Consider the following 20,120-nt stretch of genomic DNA (forward strand, 5'->3'; position numbering starts at 1 on the left):
ATAACAAATTCTTATTTATCTTGACGGCCTACCAAAGAGCAAAAAGGCCTCCTGCAGGGATGGGGGCTGGATTTAAAAATTAAAATGAATGATATAAAAATATAGGATAAAACACACATCAGGACAAGAGAGACAACACAACATTACATAAAGAGAGACCTAAGACAACAACATAGTATGGCGGCAACACAGCATGTTAGCAAAACAACATGACAACAGCATGGTAGCAACACAACATGGCAGCAGAACAACATGGTAGCAGCACAAAACAGGGTACAAATATTATTAGGCACAGACAACAGCACAAAGTGCAAGAAGGTAGAGACAACAATACATCATGCAAAGCAGCCACAACTGTCAGCAAGAGTGTTCATTCTTTGAATGAGGAGATTGAGATAAAACTGTCCAGTTTGAGTGTTTGTTGCAGCTTGTTCCAGTCGCAAGCTGCAGCGAACTGAAAAGCCGAGCGACCCAAGGATATGTGTGCTTTGGGGACCCATAACAGAATGTGACTGGCAGAATGGTTGTTGTATGTGGAGGATGAGGGCTGCAGTAGATATCTCAGATAGGGGGGAGTGAGGCCTATGAGGGTATTATAAATAAGCATCAACCAGTGGGTCTTGCAATGGGTACACAGAGATGACCAGTTTACAGAGGAGTATAGAGTGCAGTGATGTGTCCTATAAGGAGCATTGGTGGCAAATCTGATGGCCGATTGGTAAAGAACATCTAGCCGCTCGAGAGCACCCTTACCTGCCGATCTATAAATTATGTCTCCGTAATCTAGCATGGGTAGGATGGTCATCTGAATCAGGGTTAGTTTGGCAGCTGGGGTGAAAGAGGAGCGACTACGATAGAGGAAACCAAGTCTATATTTAACTTTAGCCTGCAGCTTTGATATGTGCTGAGAGAAGGACAGTGTGCTGTCTAGCCATACTCCCAAGTACTTGTATGAGGGGACTAACTCAAGCTCTAAAACCTCAGAGGTAGTAATCACGCCTGTGGGGAGAGGGGCATTCATTAATGCTCTGAGCATGTGGACAGTTTCCTCAGCAAGGCATACACAGGGGTTGTCCAGGGCCCTGAAAGGCTAGAAAGCTGCTCTCTGCTGGGTTTGAAACATCAGACAGACCTGGCAGCTCAACCGTGAGATAGGTGCCATTCAGACAGCCTTCACCCACCGCTGTGCATTCGTCTGCCAAAGGGCATGTCCTGCCTGCTAAAACAGAAACCACCCATTGACATGCAGTGCAATGCACACCTTGCAGAGCTGAATATCTTACACAATCATTGTAATGTAGCCCGCTAATAAACTCAAGTGATTCACCTGCTGAAATAATGTGTTTTTTTTCTTTACATGCAAACTGAACAGTTTGTCAAAAAAAGAGATTGACAGTATCGTGTGGATGTCATTGTCAAATAATCAAAGACCATTGAGTCAGCCTATCAAGGTGAGAATAGGCCGTCAAGCTGTGCAATGCATTGCTTGCATGCAAATGACGCGGTGTCATTGTAATGACACATTTGCATGGTCTCAAGGCCCAGCAGTAACTAACATACTGTATCTCTTTAGGGAAGATGCTTTCCTTTGAGATAGGATTTAGATATCCTGTGAATGCACTCAAAAGGCATTGCGGTTCCATACTCTTTCATCGTTTCCCACATACATCCCGTATTTAATCTCACCCAGTATGAAGAAAAATATGTTCTCTACGGTAAATGTTCAGTCTTGCCTGTTCTCCACCTCTGGATCTAATCGACTTATCATAACCCATGTAACATGCTAAATTAATCTTCCCTGATTCAATATGCACATGTCCATTCCTATTTACAGTGTTTTACCTCCTGTGTTTCAAGTTTGGATTCTGTGTGGCAAATTAATCTGAAGGCCACTGAGGTCTATTTTCAGTTCCACTGTTTATGCCAAAGGCAACATTATGCAACATTATATAAAAAAGTATATTCTCAAGATGGATTTAGCGTAAAAAAAGAGAACCCCCCCCACACTCCTATATAGATTTAAATGCATTGATGTAATAAACTCAATAGGTTATTAAAAATGCCATATTCAACCATTGAAAAATACTTTGGACATGGCTAGTGCATTTCATGAGACCACACAGGTAATTATTGCCATTGAGTGAACAAAAATAAGTGATCTAAAGGCTCTGTGGTAGGGAATGGTCTTGGAATTGGGGGGTGTCATTTTTGGACCACTAGTTCCCCATTCTCCATAGCGTTGTGAGCACCAGCCCTTCTGCAACCCGGTAGTAGTAATCATTTTTACAGCCCTTACTTAATTAAAATGTTAGATCCACTGTAGCAATATGTGGCCGAGTTCTCACCAAATTAAAAAGAAATTAGGATGGAAGATGTGTAGTTTATGGCTTAATCAAGCCTTTACGTTGTTTCCAATAAAGCACAACCACAGTCGAATATTGTTAAAATATTTCTTGATCCATGAGTCATGTCAAAAAACGATTTGATATACAAGTGCATGGCCAGCTGTTTTGGACTTGTTAATGCTAGCCCTCCTGAGCATTGGCATCTGTTAAAACCAGATATGTGAATAACACAAAAACATGAAGACGGAAACTGTGGATAGATTGAAAATAGTAATAAAACAATTAAGTTTGAACTCAACGGCAAACGGTTGTTGTTAATATACACATGAACATGCTGGTCTTGAGGCAAAGGTAGTGCAGCGGTCTAATCATGTGACCCTATGAGCTATCAACAGCTCCTGTAGGCAGAGTTCAATCAAACCCACATTGCTGGTGGGTACGGTATATTTCATTTCCCTGTTGCCAAATAGAATTGCACAATGGTCTTGTGTTCTAGAGGCTCCTCTCCAATCACAATAAGACATATAGGTTGATTTCAGTGCAGTGGTTGTTTAAACAAAGATACTGCGTCAAAAAATGTTCTACAGGTTTGACGGAATCCAGAGTTCCAGAGCCAAATGTTCACCTCTTCCAAACAACCATCCCCGGTCTGCCATGACACTCACATTGAAGTGAGACAGCAAATAAATTAATCAGCCTCTCGGGCCATGCTGATGCCATCTATGCAGCTGGGAGCACATTTTTGCTCGATATATCCTCAGCAACTTCTGCCATAGCAAAACCTTAGCCCTGTATTTTAACACAGATAACACCTTCAACACATGCACATAATGACACACACAGTGTCTGTGCTTCCTATTTTCCTTCGCCGTCACCTCTGTCTTCCATCCAACTCAAGTGTGACCCTTCGTAGGAATGCACTGCAACTAAATTAAACTGTAACAGTGATCTGTGAGAGTACTCTGGTTTCTGCTGTTACATTATTTACACTACTAAACGTTAAACCTGATGAAAGTGGAAATCAGATTGGAGAAAGAGAGGAAAAGTCTGTGTTACACCTCATGGCGAAGTGTTTGGGAATATGACATTTAATTTTTCCCCCACATCTCGTCCGGCAGCGGTTCCTTTTCATACGTGATCACATTTATTTCCAAACAGTCCCAATCTCCCCCTGCCACATCCTCACAGGGTGCTTATTGAAAACGTGACGGGAAAGGAGAATGGGGGGGGGGGACTCAAGAGAACTCAGAACCCTGTTTGGAATTCGGTTGGGCCATACACATACAACACAGGGTTGGCATTTGAAACTGAGCATTTAGCATTTAAGCATGTTTACTTGACGCGTTTGACATCTCAGAGTCATTTTCTGTCATGTGTACCCTTTGGAGGATAGTGTCCCTCGGAGGCGTCAAAGGAGCGGTGAAACAGGTCAAAGATCAAATAAATCAAACTGTATTTTCAAAAGAAGCAGGTGGTATACCGTGCCTTCAAAGTATTCACACCCCTTGACTTTTTCCACATTTTGTTGTGTTACAAAGTGGGATTAAATTGGATTTAATTGTCTTTTTTTTTTTGGTCAGAGATCTATACAAAATACTCTGTAATCTCAATGTTTTTAATTCATGGAAAATAACACTAATATAAAACAATACAAGCTCTGTCAAGTTGGTTGTTGATCATTGCTAAACAGACAATTTCAAGTCTTGCCATATAGATTTTCAAGCCGACTTAAGTCAAAACTGTAACTAGGCCACTCAGGAACATTCAATGTAATCTTGGTTAACAAGTCCAGTGCACTGCATTTTAGGTTGTTGTCCTGCTGAAAGGTTCATTTGTCTCTCAGTGTCTGTTGGAAAACAGACTGAACCAGGTTTTCCTCTAGGACTTTGCCTGTGCTTAGCTTTATTCCTTTTCTTTTTATCCTAAAATGTCATAGCCATTGTCTATGACACCCATAACATGATACAACCACCGCCTTGCTTGAAAACATGAAGAGTGCTAGTTGGATTTGCCCCAAAAATAAAGCTTTGTTTTCAGGACAAAAAGTTAATTTCTTTGCCACATTTTTTGCAGTGTTAGTTTAGTGCCTTATTGCAAACAGGATGCATGTTTTGGAATATTTTTATTCTGTACCGGTTTCCTTCTTTTCACTCTGTCATTTAAGTTAGTATTGTGGAGTGACTGCAATGTTGTTGATCCATCCTCAGTTTTATCCTATCACAACCATTTAACTCAATAGAATCCCCATTGGCTTCATGGTGAAATCCCTGAGCAGTTTCCTTCTTCACCGTCAACTGACTTATGAAGGATGCCTTTATCTTTGTAGTGACTGGGTGTATTGACACACCATCCAAGTCTAATTAATAACTTCATCATGCTCAAAGGGATATTAAATGTCTGCTTTCCCCTCCACCATCTACCAGTAAGTGACATTGTTTCAAGGAATTGTAATACCTCCCTGGTGTTTGTCATTAATCCGTGCTTGAAATTCACTGCTCAACTGAAGGATCTTACAGATAATTATGTCTGAGGTACAGAGATGTGGAAGTCATTCAAAAATCATTTAAACTTGTCCTTATTCATTAATTTGTAAAAAATGTCTAAAAACATAATTCCACTTTAACCAAGTGTATTTATAAAGCCCCTTTTCCATCAGCCAATGTCACAAAGTGCTGTACAGAAACCCAGTCTAAAACCTCAAAGAGTAAGCAATGCAGATGTAGAAACACTTTTTGACAATATGGGGTTTTGTGTGTAGATCAATGACACAAAATCTAAATGTAATCAATTTTAAATTCAAGCTGTAACAAAACAAAATGTGGAATAAGTCAAGGTGTTTGAATATTTTCTGAAGGCACTGTATTGTATTTACTCCATTTCTGACTAGTTGGTCAAACTAATAGCATAACTATAACTATTTCCTCTAGAATACATACAGTAAAATAATTCCTTGACCCATCAAAAAATAACACGTGTGGGAATATTTACAGTGAATATGAGTACAATAAAAAATGTGAAGATAAATATTATTTTCTTACCTGGCAGGGCCTCTGATAGTAGATGTCCATAGAGTGTGACTAAAGAGTATTTAAAAATCCCCAGTGGAATACACAGGTCACTTATTTCAAGATTCCGATGTCTGTAATAAAAAAGAGAAGAAATTTAAGCAGACATAGGGTAGGAGCTTTCCGGAAGTAGCACAAGTCTAAGCAGTAACAAGCCCATCGAACCAAGACAAACATCCTTGAAGACTGTCAGCCCAAGGAAGACAGAGGAAGGCCACTAAGTTGAAGAAGGAAAAGACCTCTGACATGCACAGTATCTTCCTTCAACGCTTGGGCGGATTGATCGTTTTTCTGCCCAAACGGCTGCCAAGGGACGCTTCATTAAATCGTAATTTCTCTCGGCACTGTAACCCGCCCGACTGGCCAAGGAATTTTATGAGAGAATATCCTGATTTAACTCCTAACTGTCATGTTTTGGCTACAAACGTGAGTATCAAAGCAGGGGAAGGGATGGAATTAATCTGTTGACCACAATTTATGGCATTACAAAATTATTGGCACCCCGGTTGCATAGCCTGCCAACAAATGCTTCTTGTAGCCATCAATGAGCTTGCTGCACCTTCTAGTAGCAATTTGGCCCACTCTTGAGCAGCAAATTGCCTCTAATTCTTGTTTGAGGGGTTCCCTCCGCCAACTGCTGTTATCAGATCCGACCGTAGGTTATGGATGTGATTCAGATCTGGGCTCTTTGCTGATCACTCCAGAACAGTCTCACGTTTTTTTCTTGAATCATTCCAGTTTTCTTTTGATATGTTTTTGTGTTGTTGTCCTGCTGGAAGACCCTCAACCTTCAACAGAGATACAGTTTTTGGACACAGGATTGAACGTTGTACTCCAAAACATTTTCATAATCTGCCGAATTCCATGATGTCTTGCACACATTCAAGTCTCCCAGTACCAGAGACAGCAAAGCAACCCACAGCATTATTGAACCTCCCCATGTTTGACTGTTGAGAGGGTATTCTTTGTTTTGTCTTTGGTAAACATGCTGAAGGAGACACAAGAAAGCCTGATTGAAGTTCTCAATTTCTTTTATATACAAGCCTAAATCATGGGGAAAATGTTCTGTGGACCAATGAAAGACAATTAGGCAATAAACACTGTGTTTACTAATGACCAAATAAAGGGAAAGGGGATACCTAGTCAGTTGCACAACTGAATGCATTCAACCGAAATATGTCTTCTGAATTGAATCCAACCCTTCTGAATCAGAGAGGTATGGGGGGCTGTCTAAATTGATGTCCATGTCATCGGTGCCCGGGGAGAAGTTGTTGTTGGGGGTTAACTGCCTTGCTCAAGGGCAAAACCGCATATTTTTCTACATTGCCGGCTGGGAGCATTCAATGAAAATAAGACCCTCCCTACAATCAAGCATGGAGGAGATTTAATAATGCTGTGGGGTTGCTTTGCTGTCTCTGGTACGAGGGGATTTGAATGTGTGCAAGGAATCATAAAATCAGAAGATTATCAGGTGTTTTGGAGTCCAATGTTCATCCCAGTTTCCAAAAACTGGGTCTCCATTGAAGGATGTGGGTCTTCCAGCAGGACAACGACCTCAGACACACATAACACAATCACCCAGGAATAGTTCAAGAAGAGATGCTGGACTGTTCTGGAGTGGCCAGATCTGAATCACATCTAAAAACCTATGGCACGATCTGAAAACAGTAGTTGGTGGAGGACAGTCCTACAACATTGAAGAATTAGAGAAGTTTGCAAATAAAAGGTGTACCAAATTGTCAGTAAAAAGGTGCAGCAAGCTCATTGATGGCTACAAGAAGTTTGTCTGTAGTTATCTTGGCCAAAGGCTGTGCAACTAGTACTAGCTTTGGAGTGACAATAATCTTGTCAATGCCATTTGTCTTCATTTTCTGTAAACTAAAATTGTATGCATACATTTATTTAAAATAAAATTGCTTCTGCAGTATAGAAAATCCAATTACAAGATGTGGTAACCAAAAGTTGTTTTTAATTTCAACTTATTTTAGAAGAAATAGGGAACCATTTCAGAAAAGTGTAAATGTGTCAATATATTGGGCCGCAACTGTACATGATTAGTCAACCAGTTTTTTTTAATTAGTAGTCCCAGGATGCTACAGAATAGATCTGCCTAATGAGGGGGAGGAGACTCAGTTTGCTTGAAGCATTTAGTGAGGAATACTTAATGAGATGTTAATAGGATGATGCAATGTTGGACAGAATACAGTAAATGTTGAAGTGCATTTACACTCCCATTGTGAGCATGACTAGTATTTATCCCATTCATATTAAACTAAATTTAGAGACGTGATGAAAGTCAATTACGATGACCTTCTTATTATGTTGCTATTATCAGTCCCAGGTGTAGATAAACCTGATAAAATATATCTCTTAAATGTGACAATAAGTAATTCAATGAATTGCACGCCATGTCAGTGAGTGAGATGAGTTTGCTCCCAGAGGATAAGCCACTGTGTTACTATGACTGAGGAATAATACAATTCCTAGTATCAAGTCATCGAGGAATTCACTGAATAACACTCAACAATTGGATTAAGATCTAGAGTCTAACTTGTGTTCCAAACAGTGTTGGTTGTTCAACTGGTGTGGTCGCAAATATAGGCTACATCAACCAGTATAAACCCAAATAGTACTTGTATTTAAGAAAAAATGACTTACATCCACACTTTCCTCATAGCCTACAATTAAACAAGGCTGTATGGGGATTTTGAATATATAAATTAAACTCCAACTGTGTCTCTGATTTTGGACATTTTGCTCCATTTCTCCCCATATGAATATATTTTTTGCTGCAAAGTTTGATGCTAGAATGTTTGCTAACTTAACTATGCTATCGCTGGTCCCATCAAACATTCTGTTTGGAATGTGAAGAACAAACGCCAGAGTCTGGTAATCATATGCAGTTCATTCAGAAAATATTCACACCCCTTGACTTTTTCACATGTTTGTTGTATTACAGCCTGAATTTAATATAGATTAAATTGAGATTTTCCGTCACTGAACTACAAACATTACCCTATAATGTCATCGTGGATTTTTTTTCCCACGTTGATCAAAAATAAAAAAAAATAAAAAATAAAAAGCTGAAATATCGTGAGTCAATATGGTAAACCTAAATAAGGAGGTTTTCCAATTGTTAGCAGAGAAGGGCACCTATTGGTAGATGGGTTCAACAAAAAGCAGACATTTAATATCCCTTTGAGCATGGTGCAGTTATTAATAATTACTCTTTGGATGGTCTATCAATACACTACTACAATACTACAAAGATACAGGCACCCTTACTAACTCAGTGGCCAGAGAGGAAGGAAAACACTGAGGGATTTCACCATGAGGCTAATGGTGATTTTGGAGTTTTGGAGTTTAGTGGCTGTGATAGGAAATAACTGATTATGGATCAACACCATTGTAGTTACTCCACAATGAAAAGAAGGAAGCCGGTACAGAATAAAAATATTCCAAAACAAGCATCCTGTTTGCAATTAGTTAATAAAGTAATACTGCAAATAATGTGACAAAAATAGATTTGTGTCCTGAATACAAACCATTAACACAACACTACTGAGTACCACTCTTCATGTTTTCAAGCATGGTGGTTTTTGCATGATGTTATGGGTATGCTTGTTTTAATAGTCACAGTGGGTACAAATCTCAAATGCACTTCCTGATAAACTCATTCACTGTATCGGTATATGTGTCGATATTCTTTTCTGAAACTACTCTGAACATATGATCAAAATAATGATCAAAATAATCAAAATAATCAAAATGATCAAAATAATGTTGAGGCGTGGATTCCGATTGGTCAGACCAGCGTTGAATAGTCCTCATCATGGGTGCTTCCTATTTGAGTGTCTGCCTATAGGAAGGGAGGAGCAAGATGGAATTGTAGTCTGATTTGCCGAATGGTGGGTGGGGGAGGGACTTATATGCATTCTGGAAGGTTGTATAAATAACAATGGCCGAGTGTTTTAGCAGCACGAGTAAGACAATCAATATGTTGATAGAATTTCGGGAGCCTTTTCTTCAAATTTGCCTTGCTACAATAAATGCAGCCTCAGAACCAGTTTCCAGTTCGCAAGTCCCGTGAAGTTCTTTGAGGGCCGTTGTGGTATCCGCTTGAGGGGGGGATATAGACCACTGTGGCTATTATTGATGAAAATTATCTCGTGGGATAGTACGGTCAGCATTTGATTGTGAGATATTCTACGTCGGATGAACAGAAGGACTTGAGTTCCTGTATGTTATCACAGTTACACCATAAGTTGTTAATCATAAAACATTTACCTCCACCCTTCTGCTTCCCGGAGAGATGTTTGTTCCTGTCGGCGCAATGTACTGAGAACCAAACTTTACTTTAGTCAGATAATATATCTCGAGAGAGCCTTGTTTCCGTGAAGCAGAGTATGTTTACAATCTCTGGGGTCTCTCTGAAAGGTGACTCTCGCCTTGAGCTCATCCATTTTATTATCCAGAGATTGGACATTAGCGAGTAAAATAATCTGGAGCGGTGGGTGGTGTGCACGCTTCCTATGTCGGACCAGATGACCGTCTCGAGTACCATTCCTCCACAGGCGTTGTTTTGGGTTAGCCTCTGGAATGTGTTCAATTTCTCTGGGGAAAGCAAACAAAGGATCCACTCCAGGGAAGTCGTAATCCTGGTCGTGATGCTGGAATTTCTGGTGAGTTACCGCTGCTCTAATATCCAAACGTTCTTTCCGGCTGTATGTAATGACACAAAACAATTCCTGAGCTAATAATGTTAAAAATAATACATAAACAAACAAAAAACTGCAGAGTTTCTTAAGAGCTAGTCGCAATGCTGCCATCTCCGGCAACGCCATCATCAAAGAAACAAGTCATATTTTGAGTCTATACAGTATTTGTTTACATTTACTTTGTTTACAAACATTGGAGAATATAACAAGCTTGTATTTTGATTTTAGATGGGGTACGACAGTTGAACTAAGCTCATGAGGCATTCATAAGTCATATTCTTCTCGAATCTATGGGTATGTATCATTAATGTATGCCAATGCTGCCAATGACTGGAACGAATTGCAAAAATCACTGAAGCTGGAGACTCATATCTCCCTCACAAATTTTAAGCACCACCTGTCAGAGCTGCTCACAGATAACTGCATATAACTGATAACTGTACATTGCCCATCTGTAAATAGCCCGTCCAAATACCTCATCCCCATATTGTTATTTCTTCTTTTGCTCCTTTGCACCCCAGTATCTCTACTTGAACATTTATCTTCTGCACATCTATCACTACAATATTTAATTGGTATATTGTAATTACTTCACCATCATGGCCTATTTATTGCCTTATCTTACTTCGTTTGCACATACTGTATACAGTGCCTTGCAAAAGTATTCGGCCCCCTTGAACTTTGCGACCTTTTGCCACATTTCAGGCTTCAAACATAAAGATATAAAACTGTATTTTTTGTGAAGAATCAACAACAAGTGGGACACAATCATGAAGTGGAACGACATTTATTGGATATTTAAAACTTTTTTAACAAATCAAGAACTGAAAAATTGGGCGTGCAAAATGATTCAGCCCCCTTAAGTTAATACTTTGTAGCGCCACCTTTTGCTGCGATTACAGCTGTAAGTCGCTTGGGGTATGTCTCTATCAGTTTTGCACATCGAGAGACTGACATTTTTTCCCATTCCTCCTTGCAAAACAGCACGAGCTCCGTTATGTTGGATGGAGCGCATTTGTGAACAGCAGTTTTCAGTTCTTTCCACAGATTCTCGATTGGATTCAGGTCTGGACTTTGACTTGGCCATTCTAACACATGGATATGTTAATTTTTGAACCATTCCATTGTAGATTTTGCTTTATGTTTTGGATCATTGTCTTGTTGGAAGACAAAACTCCGTCCCAGTCTCAGGTCTTTTGCAGACTCCATCAGGTTTTCTTCAGAATGGTCCTGTATTTGGCTCCATCCATCTTCCCATCAATTTTAACCATCTTCCCTGTCCCTGCTGAAGAAAAGCAGGCCCAAACCATGATGCTGCCACCACCATGTTTGACAGTGGGGATGGTGTGTTCAGCTGTGTTGCTTTTACGCCAAACATAACGTTTTGCATTGTTGCCAAAAAGTTCAATTTTGGTTTCATCTGACCAGAGCACCTTCTTCCACATGTTTGGTGTGTCTCCCAGGTGGCTTGTGGCAAACTTTAAACTACACTTTTTATGGATATCTTTAAGAAATGGCTTTCTTCTTTCCACTCTTCCATAAGGCCAGATTTGTGCAATATACGACTGATTGTTGTCCTATGGACAGAGTCTCCCACCTCAGCTGTAGATCTCTGCAGTTCATCCAGAGTGATCATGGACCTCTTGGCTGCATCTCTGATCAGTCTTCTCCTTGTATGAGCTGAAAGTTTAGAGGGACGGCCAGGTCTTTGTAGATTTGCAGTGGTCTGATACTCCTTCCATTTCAATATTATCGCTTGCAAAGTGCTCCTTGGGATGTTTAAAGCTTGGGAAATCTTTTTGTATCCAAATCCGGCTTTAAACTTCTTCACAACAGTATCTCGGACCTGCCTGGTGTGTCCCTTGTTCTTCATGATGCTCTCTGCGCTTTTAACGGACCTCTGAGACTTTCAGTTCTTGATTTGTTAAAAAAGTTTGAAATATCCAATAAATGTCGTTCCACTTCATGATTGTGTCCCACTTGTTGTTGATTCTTTACAAAAAAATAAAGTTTTATATCTTTATGTTTGAAGCCTGAAATGTGGCAAAAGGTCGCAAAGTTCAAGGGGGCCGAATACTTTCGCAAGGCACTGTATATACTTTTTTCTATTGTGTTATTGACTGTATGTTTGTTTATTCCATGTGTAACTCAGTTGTTGTTTGTTTCGCACTGCTTTGCTTTATCTTGGCCAGGTCGCAGTTGTAAATGAGAAATTGTTCTCAACTAACCTACTGTACCTGGTTAAATAAAGGTGAAATGAAAACAAATAAAAAATGTGTATGTACATAAATGGATGCAGCAACTAAGGATTCTAGCTTTAAATGTGTGAATGATTTTTGCCATTCCGCATTCCTCTTCCACCTCCTTCATGGGGAGCGGTTAGTTAGTCTAGTTAACATTTAGTATTGGCAAAATAAGTTTAATGTTTTAACCAAGTTAAGTCATTTCTGCATCTGTTTAATTTGTAAATATATCTGTGGATCCAGTCTTCTCCATCATGTGTGGGGGTGTCCTCGGAGTGGGCCACAGTGTCTCCTGACCCCTCCTGTCTCAGCCTCCAGTATTTATGCTGCAGTAGTTTATGTGTCGGGGGGCTAGGGTCAGTTTGTTATATCTGGAGTACTTCTCCTGTCCTATTTGGTGTCCTGTGTGAATCTAAGTGTGCGTTCTCTAATTCTCTCCTTCTCTCTTTCTCTCTCTCGGAGGACCTGAGCCCTAGGACCATGCCCCAGGACTACCTGACATGATGACTCCTTGCTGTCCCCAGTCCACCTGGCTGTGCTGCTGCTCCAGTTTCAACTGTTCTGCCTTATTATTATTCGACCATGCTGGTCATTTATGAACATTTGAACATATTGGCCATGTTCTGTTATAATCTCCACCCGGCACAGCCAGAAGAGGACTGGCCATCCCACATATGCTCTCTCTAATTCTCTTTCTTTCTCTCTCTCGGAGGACCTGAGCCCTAGGACTATGCCCCAGGAATACCTGACATGATGACTCCTTGCTGTCCCCAGTCCACCTGACTGTGCTGCTGCTCCAGTTTCAACTATTCTGCCTTATTATTATTCGACCATGCTGGTCATTTATGAACATTTGAACATCTTGACCATGTTTTGTTATAATCTCCACCCGGCACAGCCAGAAGAGGACTGGCCACCCCACATAGCCTGGTTCCTCTCTAGGTTTCTTCCTAGGTTTTTTCTAGCCACCGTGCTTCTACACCTGCATTGCTTGCTGTTTGGGGTTTTAGGCTGGGTTTCTGTACAGCACTTTGAGATATCAGCTGATGTACGAAGGGCTATATAAATAAATTTGATTTGATTTGATTTGATTCTAGGCCTAAATACATACCACCTATTTTATCTCCTGATTTTCTGCTCCACACCAGCCAAAAAGGACGTCGGGTCCTCCATTTTAACACGGTCTTTGTCATTTTCAGTTCTGCTACTGAGGTGCACACATTGAACTAAGAAATTAAGCTGCTCCTTCATTGTGCAGGCTGGAAATCGATGGCTGTTGGTCATCCAGGAAATCCACAGTAAGTTTCCAATGTGGCAATCTAAGATAGCAGTGTAGGCACTCAACTCTGTGGTGGCTTTAGAGCAGGCAGCATTTCCTTGTAATCTCCAAATTGGTCAGCAGAATGCCAATCTCCAAAATGGACAAGTTAAAGTTCCGGTATAACTTTTTAAACTCAGCTTGACAAAGCAGAAAGGCAATTGACTGGGACATAGGCCTACAATATACTGTAGTAAACCATTACACAAAAGAGGCAAAGGTCTGGTCTGCTGAACAACACAATTATTACATTCCTGGAATTTCAGAGCATTGGTCTTGTGTTTCCCCCTGTAGTTCCAGCATGTCAAAACATCAGATTTTTTTGATGGTAAGCCAATTATAGCTTAGTTCACCTGAGTGTGCACTGACAATGTTCTAGAAAAACAAACAAACAAGTCTTAATTGCTCTCAAAATCAAACCGAGACTTCCCATCCGTTCATTGCCTTGTAAATGACTCACGACCCACATATTGGAATAATCCGCCATTGGACGATTTGGAAGACTGGAGTCGTGGAGGAATTGCGAAGCGGAAAATGAGTTCAGCTTAATTGGAGAAAATACTTAATAAGAGTCCCTTATTAAGGACTGTAATCAGCGGCACAGAAATGGCCCAGGTAGGGAGATAACACGGTCAAAGGGATCAGCATTAAAGCTTTCCAAATGAGAATAGAGAATGTTTTTTTGAGGAGATTCTAAACTGAAGCCTGATGGCGAGTATGTTAAGAAGGATGTCTCTGGTGTCCCTCACTCCCTCACACATCACTCACTTTATTTTGAGGCTAAATTAAGGTGTCATTTTAGGAGAGAGGCCTTAGTTGAACAGAACAAAAATGGCAACAGCATCACCCTGTATTTATGTCAAATAGATTTATGTCTCAATGGGGACTCACTTGGATGAATAAAGGTTAGACAGATAGACAGAAAAATATAAATGCAACAATTTCAAATGATTTACTGAAATACAGTTAATTGAAGGAAATCAGTCAATTTAAATAATGTATATTCAATAGGCCCTAATTTATGGATTTCACATGACTGGCCAGGGGAGCAGCCATAGGCCCACCAACTTGGGAGCCAGGCCCAACCACTGGGGAGAAGGCCTATGTCAATCAGACTGTTTTTTTCTCCACAAAATGGCTTTATTACAGGCAGAAATATTCCTCATTACCCCGCAACCCCATCTTCAGACAATCCCGCAGGTGAAGAAGCAGGATGTAGAGGTCCGGAGCTGGCGTGGTTACATGTGGTTACACGTGGTCTGCGGTTGTGAGGCCAGTTGCACTTACTCTCAAATTCTCTAAAATGACTTTGGAGGTGGCTTATGGTAGAGAAATTGACATTCAATTATCTGGCAACACTCTGTTGGACATTTCTGCAGTCAGCATGCCAATTGGCATGCTCCCTCAAAACTTGAGACATCTGTGGTATTGTGTTGTGTGACAAAACTGCACTTTTTAGAGTGGCCTTTTATTGTCCCCAGCATAAGGTGCACCTGTGTAATGATCATGCTGTTTAATCAGATTCTTGATATGCCATGCTTGTCAAGTGGATTAATTATCTTGGTGGAAGATAAATGCTTATTAACAGGGATGTAAATAAATTTGTGCATAGAATTTGAGCAAAATAAGCTTTTTGTTCTTATGGAACATTTCTGGGATCTTATATTTCAGTTTATGAAACATGGGACCAACACTCTACATGTTACGTTCAGTATAGATAGATTTTTAAGTGTTACTCAGAAGTATACAGCTGTAACCTCAGCCCCGGACAGTGCTGTTTTAGGAAGGCCACAACACCTAACAACTTTAACACTCTGGTAACAGAAGACTGTGCAATATGGCTTTATTCCAGAAATAAACATTTTAAGCCTTTGGAATGAGGAGACTGTACCTGTTTTTAAAACCTGGTTAGTTGAAGTCACCCGTTTGCAATATATAGAACGGATTTGTCATGTTATCTCTGGCAGATATAATACATTTGTGAAGATATGGCAGCGCTTTATAGCATATCTTTCACATGATGATGGGCAACACAAAATACAACCTGCAACCCACCCTGAGCGTTTACATTGACTGGCATTAAGTAACTTTTGGTTTGTCATTTTGCTTCAGTTGTTTCTCTTCCTGACAATACTTTAGTGTGAACAGGTTTCTAACTATACAATTAAACACCAGGTGAATAAATGAGTGTACCTTTCAATGAAAGTATCAACACGCGCCACACACATTTCCTGTCCATCTCTCTCTCACCCTATCCCTTCCTTCTCTTTCTCTCTCCACCCAAGAGAGAAATTGTGCTTGGCACAGTCCTGACCTCCCCCCCCCGTCTCAGACCAGAGTTTATTCAACTGGGGAGCCCATCTCCATTTGTCTATGATAGATCAGATATGATTGACTAAGACAAATAGCTGGCCTCTGAGTGCACATCAATCAATCTAGATTCCTTTTCTCGCCACAGACAAGAAGCCACAGAACCAGCCCTATAATCTACCTTCTTACACAGCACCCTGTATCACTTGTTTGATAAATACCCATGTATTAGATGACTGTGAGCATCCTTGTTTGTTAAGTTTTGTAATGCAGTTTCCATTGATCTACAGGTGTCTGTTTACGTTTAATCCCATCTAATTAATGGTCGCTGTCGTCTCATAGAAATCCTAAGAGAAAGGTAATGAGGTTATTTCCACTGGGAATACTGTGAGTACAGCAGCATTGTTGAGCTTTTTGTCTTAGTCTACACAGACACAAGTCATTAATCAATGTTTATTCTTTCTCATAGCATCCTGAGACCCAGCATTATTTTTTAGTGGGGATATACACTACATGACCAAGAGTATGTAGACACCTGCTCGTCGAACATCTCATTCCAAAACCATGGTCATTAATATGGAGTTGGTTTCCCCTTTGCTGCTATAACAGCCTCCACTCCACTGGGAATGCTTGCCACTAGATGTTGGAACATTGCTGCGAGGAATTGCTTCCATTTAGCCTAAAGAGCATTAGTGATATTGGGTGATTCAGCCTGACTCGCAGGTGCCGTTCCAATTCATCCCAAAGGTGTTCGATAAGGTTGAAGTCAGGGCTCTGTGCAGGCCAGTCAAGTTCTTCCACACCGATCTCAACAAACAATTTATGTATGGACCTCGCTTTGTGAACAGGGACATTGTCATGCTGAAACAGGAAAGGGCCTTCACCAAACTGTTGCCACAAAGTTGGAAGCACAGAATTGTCTAGAATGTCATTGTATGCTGTAGCGTTAAGATTTCCCTTCACTGGAACTAAGGGGCCTAGACCCTTGGCACTATGCATTCGGTCAGGTAGTGATGTCCTGGCATCCACCAAACCCAGATTCGTCCTTCGTCCTGCCAGATGGTGAAGCGTGATTCATCACTCCAGAGAACGTGTTTCCACTGACCAAGAGTCCAATGCCGGCGAGCTTTACACCATTGTGCATGGTGATCTTAGGCTTGTGTGCGGCTGCTCGGCCATGAACCCCCATTTCATGACACTCCAGATGAACAGTTCTTGGGTTGACGTTACTTCCAAAGGCTGTTTAGAAATCGATTGTGAGTGTTGCAACCAAGGACAGATTATTTGTACGCACTGCAATCTTCAGCACTCGGGGTTCCCGTTCTGTGAGCTTATCTGGCCTACCTTTTCATGGCTGAGCCACTCCTAGACGTTTCCACTTCACAATATCAGCATTTTCAGTTGACTGGGGCAGCTCTTGCAAGGCAGACATTTTACAAACTGACTTGTTGGAAAGCTGGCATCCTATGATTATTTTTTTATTTATTTAATCTTTATTTAACCAAGAAGGGCTCATTGAGATTTAAAATATATTTTTCAAGAGCGTCCTGGCCAAGATAGGCAGCACCAAGTCATTGCAAAAATTACAGACAAACAACATAAAAAACCACAAGTAATCTAGTAAAAACCATAGAATTCACAAGAGTATAACAAAATCAAAAACAGCAAATTAAAAACATTGACAGGTCAGGGAATCAGTCTCAAGATCATTAATCAGTGATTTAAAAATACCAATCGGGACAAGTTCTTCCAGTTTAAAAGTATTTTGTAAGGCGTACCAAGACGATGGCGCAGGGTGATGGTGCTACGTTGGAAGTCACTGAGCTTTTCAATAAGGTCATTCTACTGCAACTGTTTGTCAATGGAGGTTGCATTGCTGTGTGCTCAATTTTATACATCTGTCAGAGACACATGTGGCAAAATAGCCAAATCCACTAATTTGAAGGTGTGTCCACATACTTTTGTATGTATAGTGTATATATATTTTTATGTAACACAAGTGTTTCGGATGAAAAAAAAACAGATTTGCATAATTATTTAAAAACAAAACATATTTTATTGTAAGTGCAAAATTGTCCTCTGTAGTGGTCATTAGGACGTACTGTTGAAGTCGGAAGTTTACATTCACTTAGGTTGAAGTGATTAAAACTCTTTTTTCAACCACTCCACAAATTTCTTGTTAACAAATTAGAGTTTTGGCAAATCGGTTAGGACATCTACTTTGTGCATTACAGACAGATTATTTCACTTATAATTCACTGTACCACAATTCCAGTGGGTCAGAAGGTTACATATACTAAGTTGACTGTGCCTTTAAACAGCTTGGAAAATTCCAGAAAATTATGTCATGGCTTTAGAAGCTTCTGATAGGCTAATTGACATAATTTGAGTCAATTGGAGGTGTACCTGTGGATGTATTTCAAGGCATACCTTCAAACTCAGTGCCTCTTTGCTTCACATCATGGGAAAATCAAAAGAAATCAGCTAAGACCTCGTAAAAAGAATTGTAGGCCTACACAAGTCTGGTTCATCCTTGGGAGCAATTTCCAAATGCCTGAAGGTACCACGTTCATCTGTACAAACAATAGTACGCAAGTATAAACACCATGGGACCATGCAGCTGTCATACCCCTCAGGAAGGGGTCTCCTAGAGATAAACGTACTTTGGTGCGAAAAGTGCAAATCAATCCCAGAACAACAGCAAAGGACTTTGTGAAGATGCTGTTGGAAACAGGTACAAAAGTATCTATATCCACAGTAAAACGAGTCCTATAATCAACATAACCTGAAAGGCCGCCCCGTAAGGAAGAATCCACTGCTCCAAAACCACCATTAAAAAGCCAGACTACGGTTTGTAACTGCACATGGGACAAATATTGTACTTTTTGGAGAAATGTCCTCTGGTCTGATGAAACAATAATAGAACTGTTTGGCCATAATGACCATTATGCTTGAAGGAAAAAGGGGGAGGCTTGCAAGCTGAAGGACACCATCCCAACCGTGGACGTGTGTTACGGTTTTCTTCCGTCGAAGGAGAGGAGGACCAAAATGCAGCATGGTTATTTCGATTCTAGTTTAATAAAAAGATAAACACGAACAACACAATCAATAAACGTAACGTGAAAACCTAAACAGCCTTATTTTTTTTTAAATAAAAAATAATTTATTATCATCAATACCATTCATTCTTTACAACTCATAATTTCCATACAAACTCAAATAGTGGTATTTTAATTTAAACAAAACAAAAACCCCAAACAAAACCTCAGGGGAGCATCCTCCCTCCCCGTCATCCTACAAACTACCTTTCCCTATCTCCCTGTCCCTAATCTATCCCCTTACAAATCTAAATGACACCCAGCCCTAAACCCCCCTTCCACCTCTCCCGGGCAGCATGCTGCCCCCACTTCCTCTCCTCCCTCTTCATCCTCCCCCTCAAATCTCCTTCCACCCTCCTCACTATCCCTTCCACCCCCCAATCTCCCCCTGTCTTCACCATGTTCTGCCTGGCTTCCCACAGCCCCCGTTTAAAGAGACTCATGAGAAGCCAGAGCAGAAACCTGTCCCTATCCGTCCCTCTCGCTCTCCCTACACCTCTCTCTAACCTGGCCCACGTCAATACAAAATCCCCCCTTACCAAACCTAACAACACCCGTGCCCTAGCCCATACTACTCCGGCAAAGGCACAGTCCCAAAAGACATGGCGCGCAGTCTCCTCCCTGCCACAAGAAGATCTTGGACAGGTGGGGGATTGCACCAAACTATACCGGTACATGATGGAACGTACCGGCAAGCACTTATGGAGGCTCAACCAATTCAGGTCCTTGAGCCTGTTGTCCAGACCCCGCGCCTGCACTCCCTCCCAGACCACTTCCGAGATGCCCACTACAGGCGCCGGACTCCCTGCCTTTCTGACCTCCTCGTACAGGTGCCTGTGATCTAAACCTACTCGGGCAACTTCAACCTCAGGGTGCGCACGCAGCCACTTGGCCGCATGACCAAAGTGCCACGGCAGCTGTTCCGCCCGAGGACCCGTGTTAGACCACACCATTACGCTTCTCGCCTGATACGAGAAGAACACCCGCAGGAGGTAACCGGACGGGTGTATCACTGGATGAGCA

The 20,120-nt window shown here is 41.0% G+C and overlaps 1 protein-coding gene across 1 annotated transcript in view; it reads right to left on the reverse strand.

Moving 5' to 3' along the window:
• Positions 1-20,120, reverse strand: part of LOC110505113 (leucine-rich repeat and immunoglobulin-like domain-containing nogo receptor-interacting protein 2) — a 406,552-nt gene that overhangs the window by 263,293 nt on the left and 123,139 nt on the right. The window contains exon 3 of the mRNA XM_021584096.2: positions 5,384-5,484. The gene's annotated coding sequence lies outside the window, so the exon portion shown is untranslated. The remainder of the gene's footprint in view (positions 1-5,383; positions 5,485-20,120) is intronic.

Source organism: Oncorhynchus mykiss, chromosome 31, assembly GCF_013265735.2.
Source record: "Oncorhynchus mykiss isolate Arlee chromosome 31, USDA_OmykA_1.1, whole genome shotgun sequence".
In the NCBI taxonomy this organism is placed as follows: domain Eukaryota; kingdom Metazoa; phylum Chordata; class Actinopteri; order Salmoniformes; family Salmonidae; genus Oncorhynchus; species Oncorhynchus mykiss.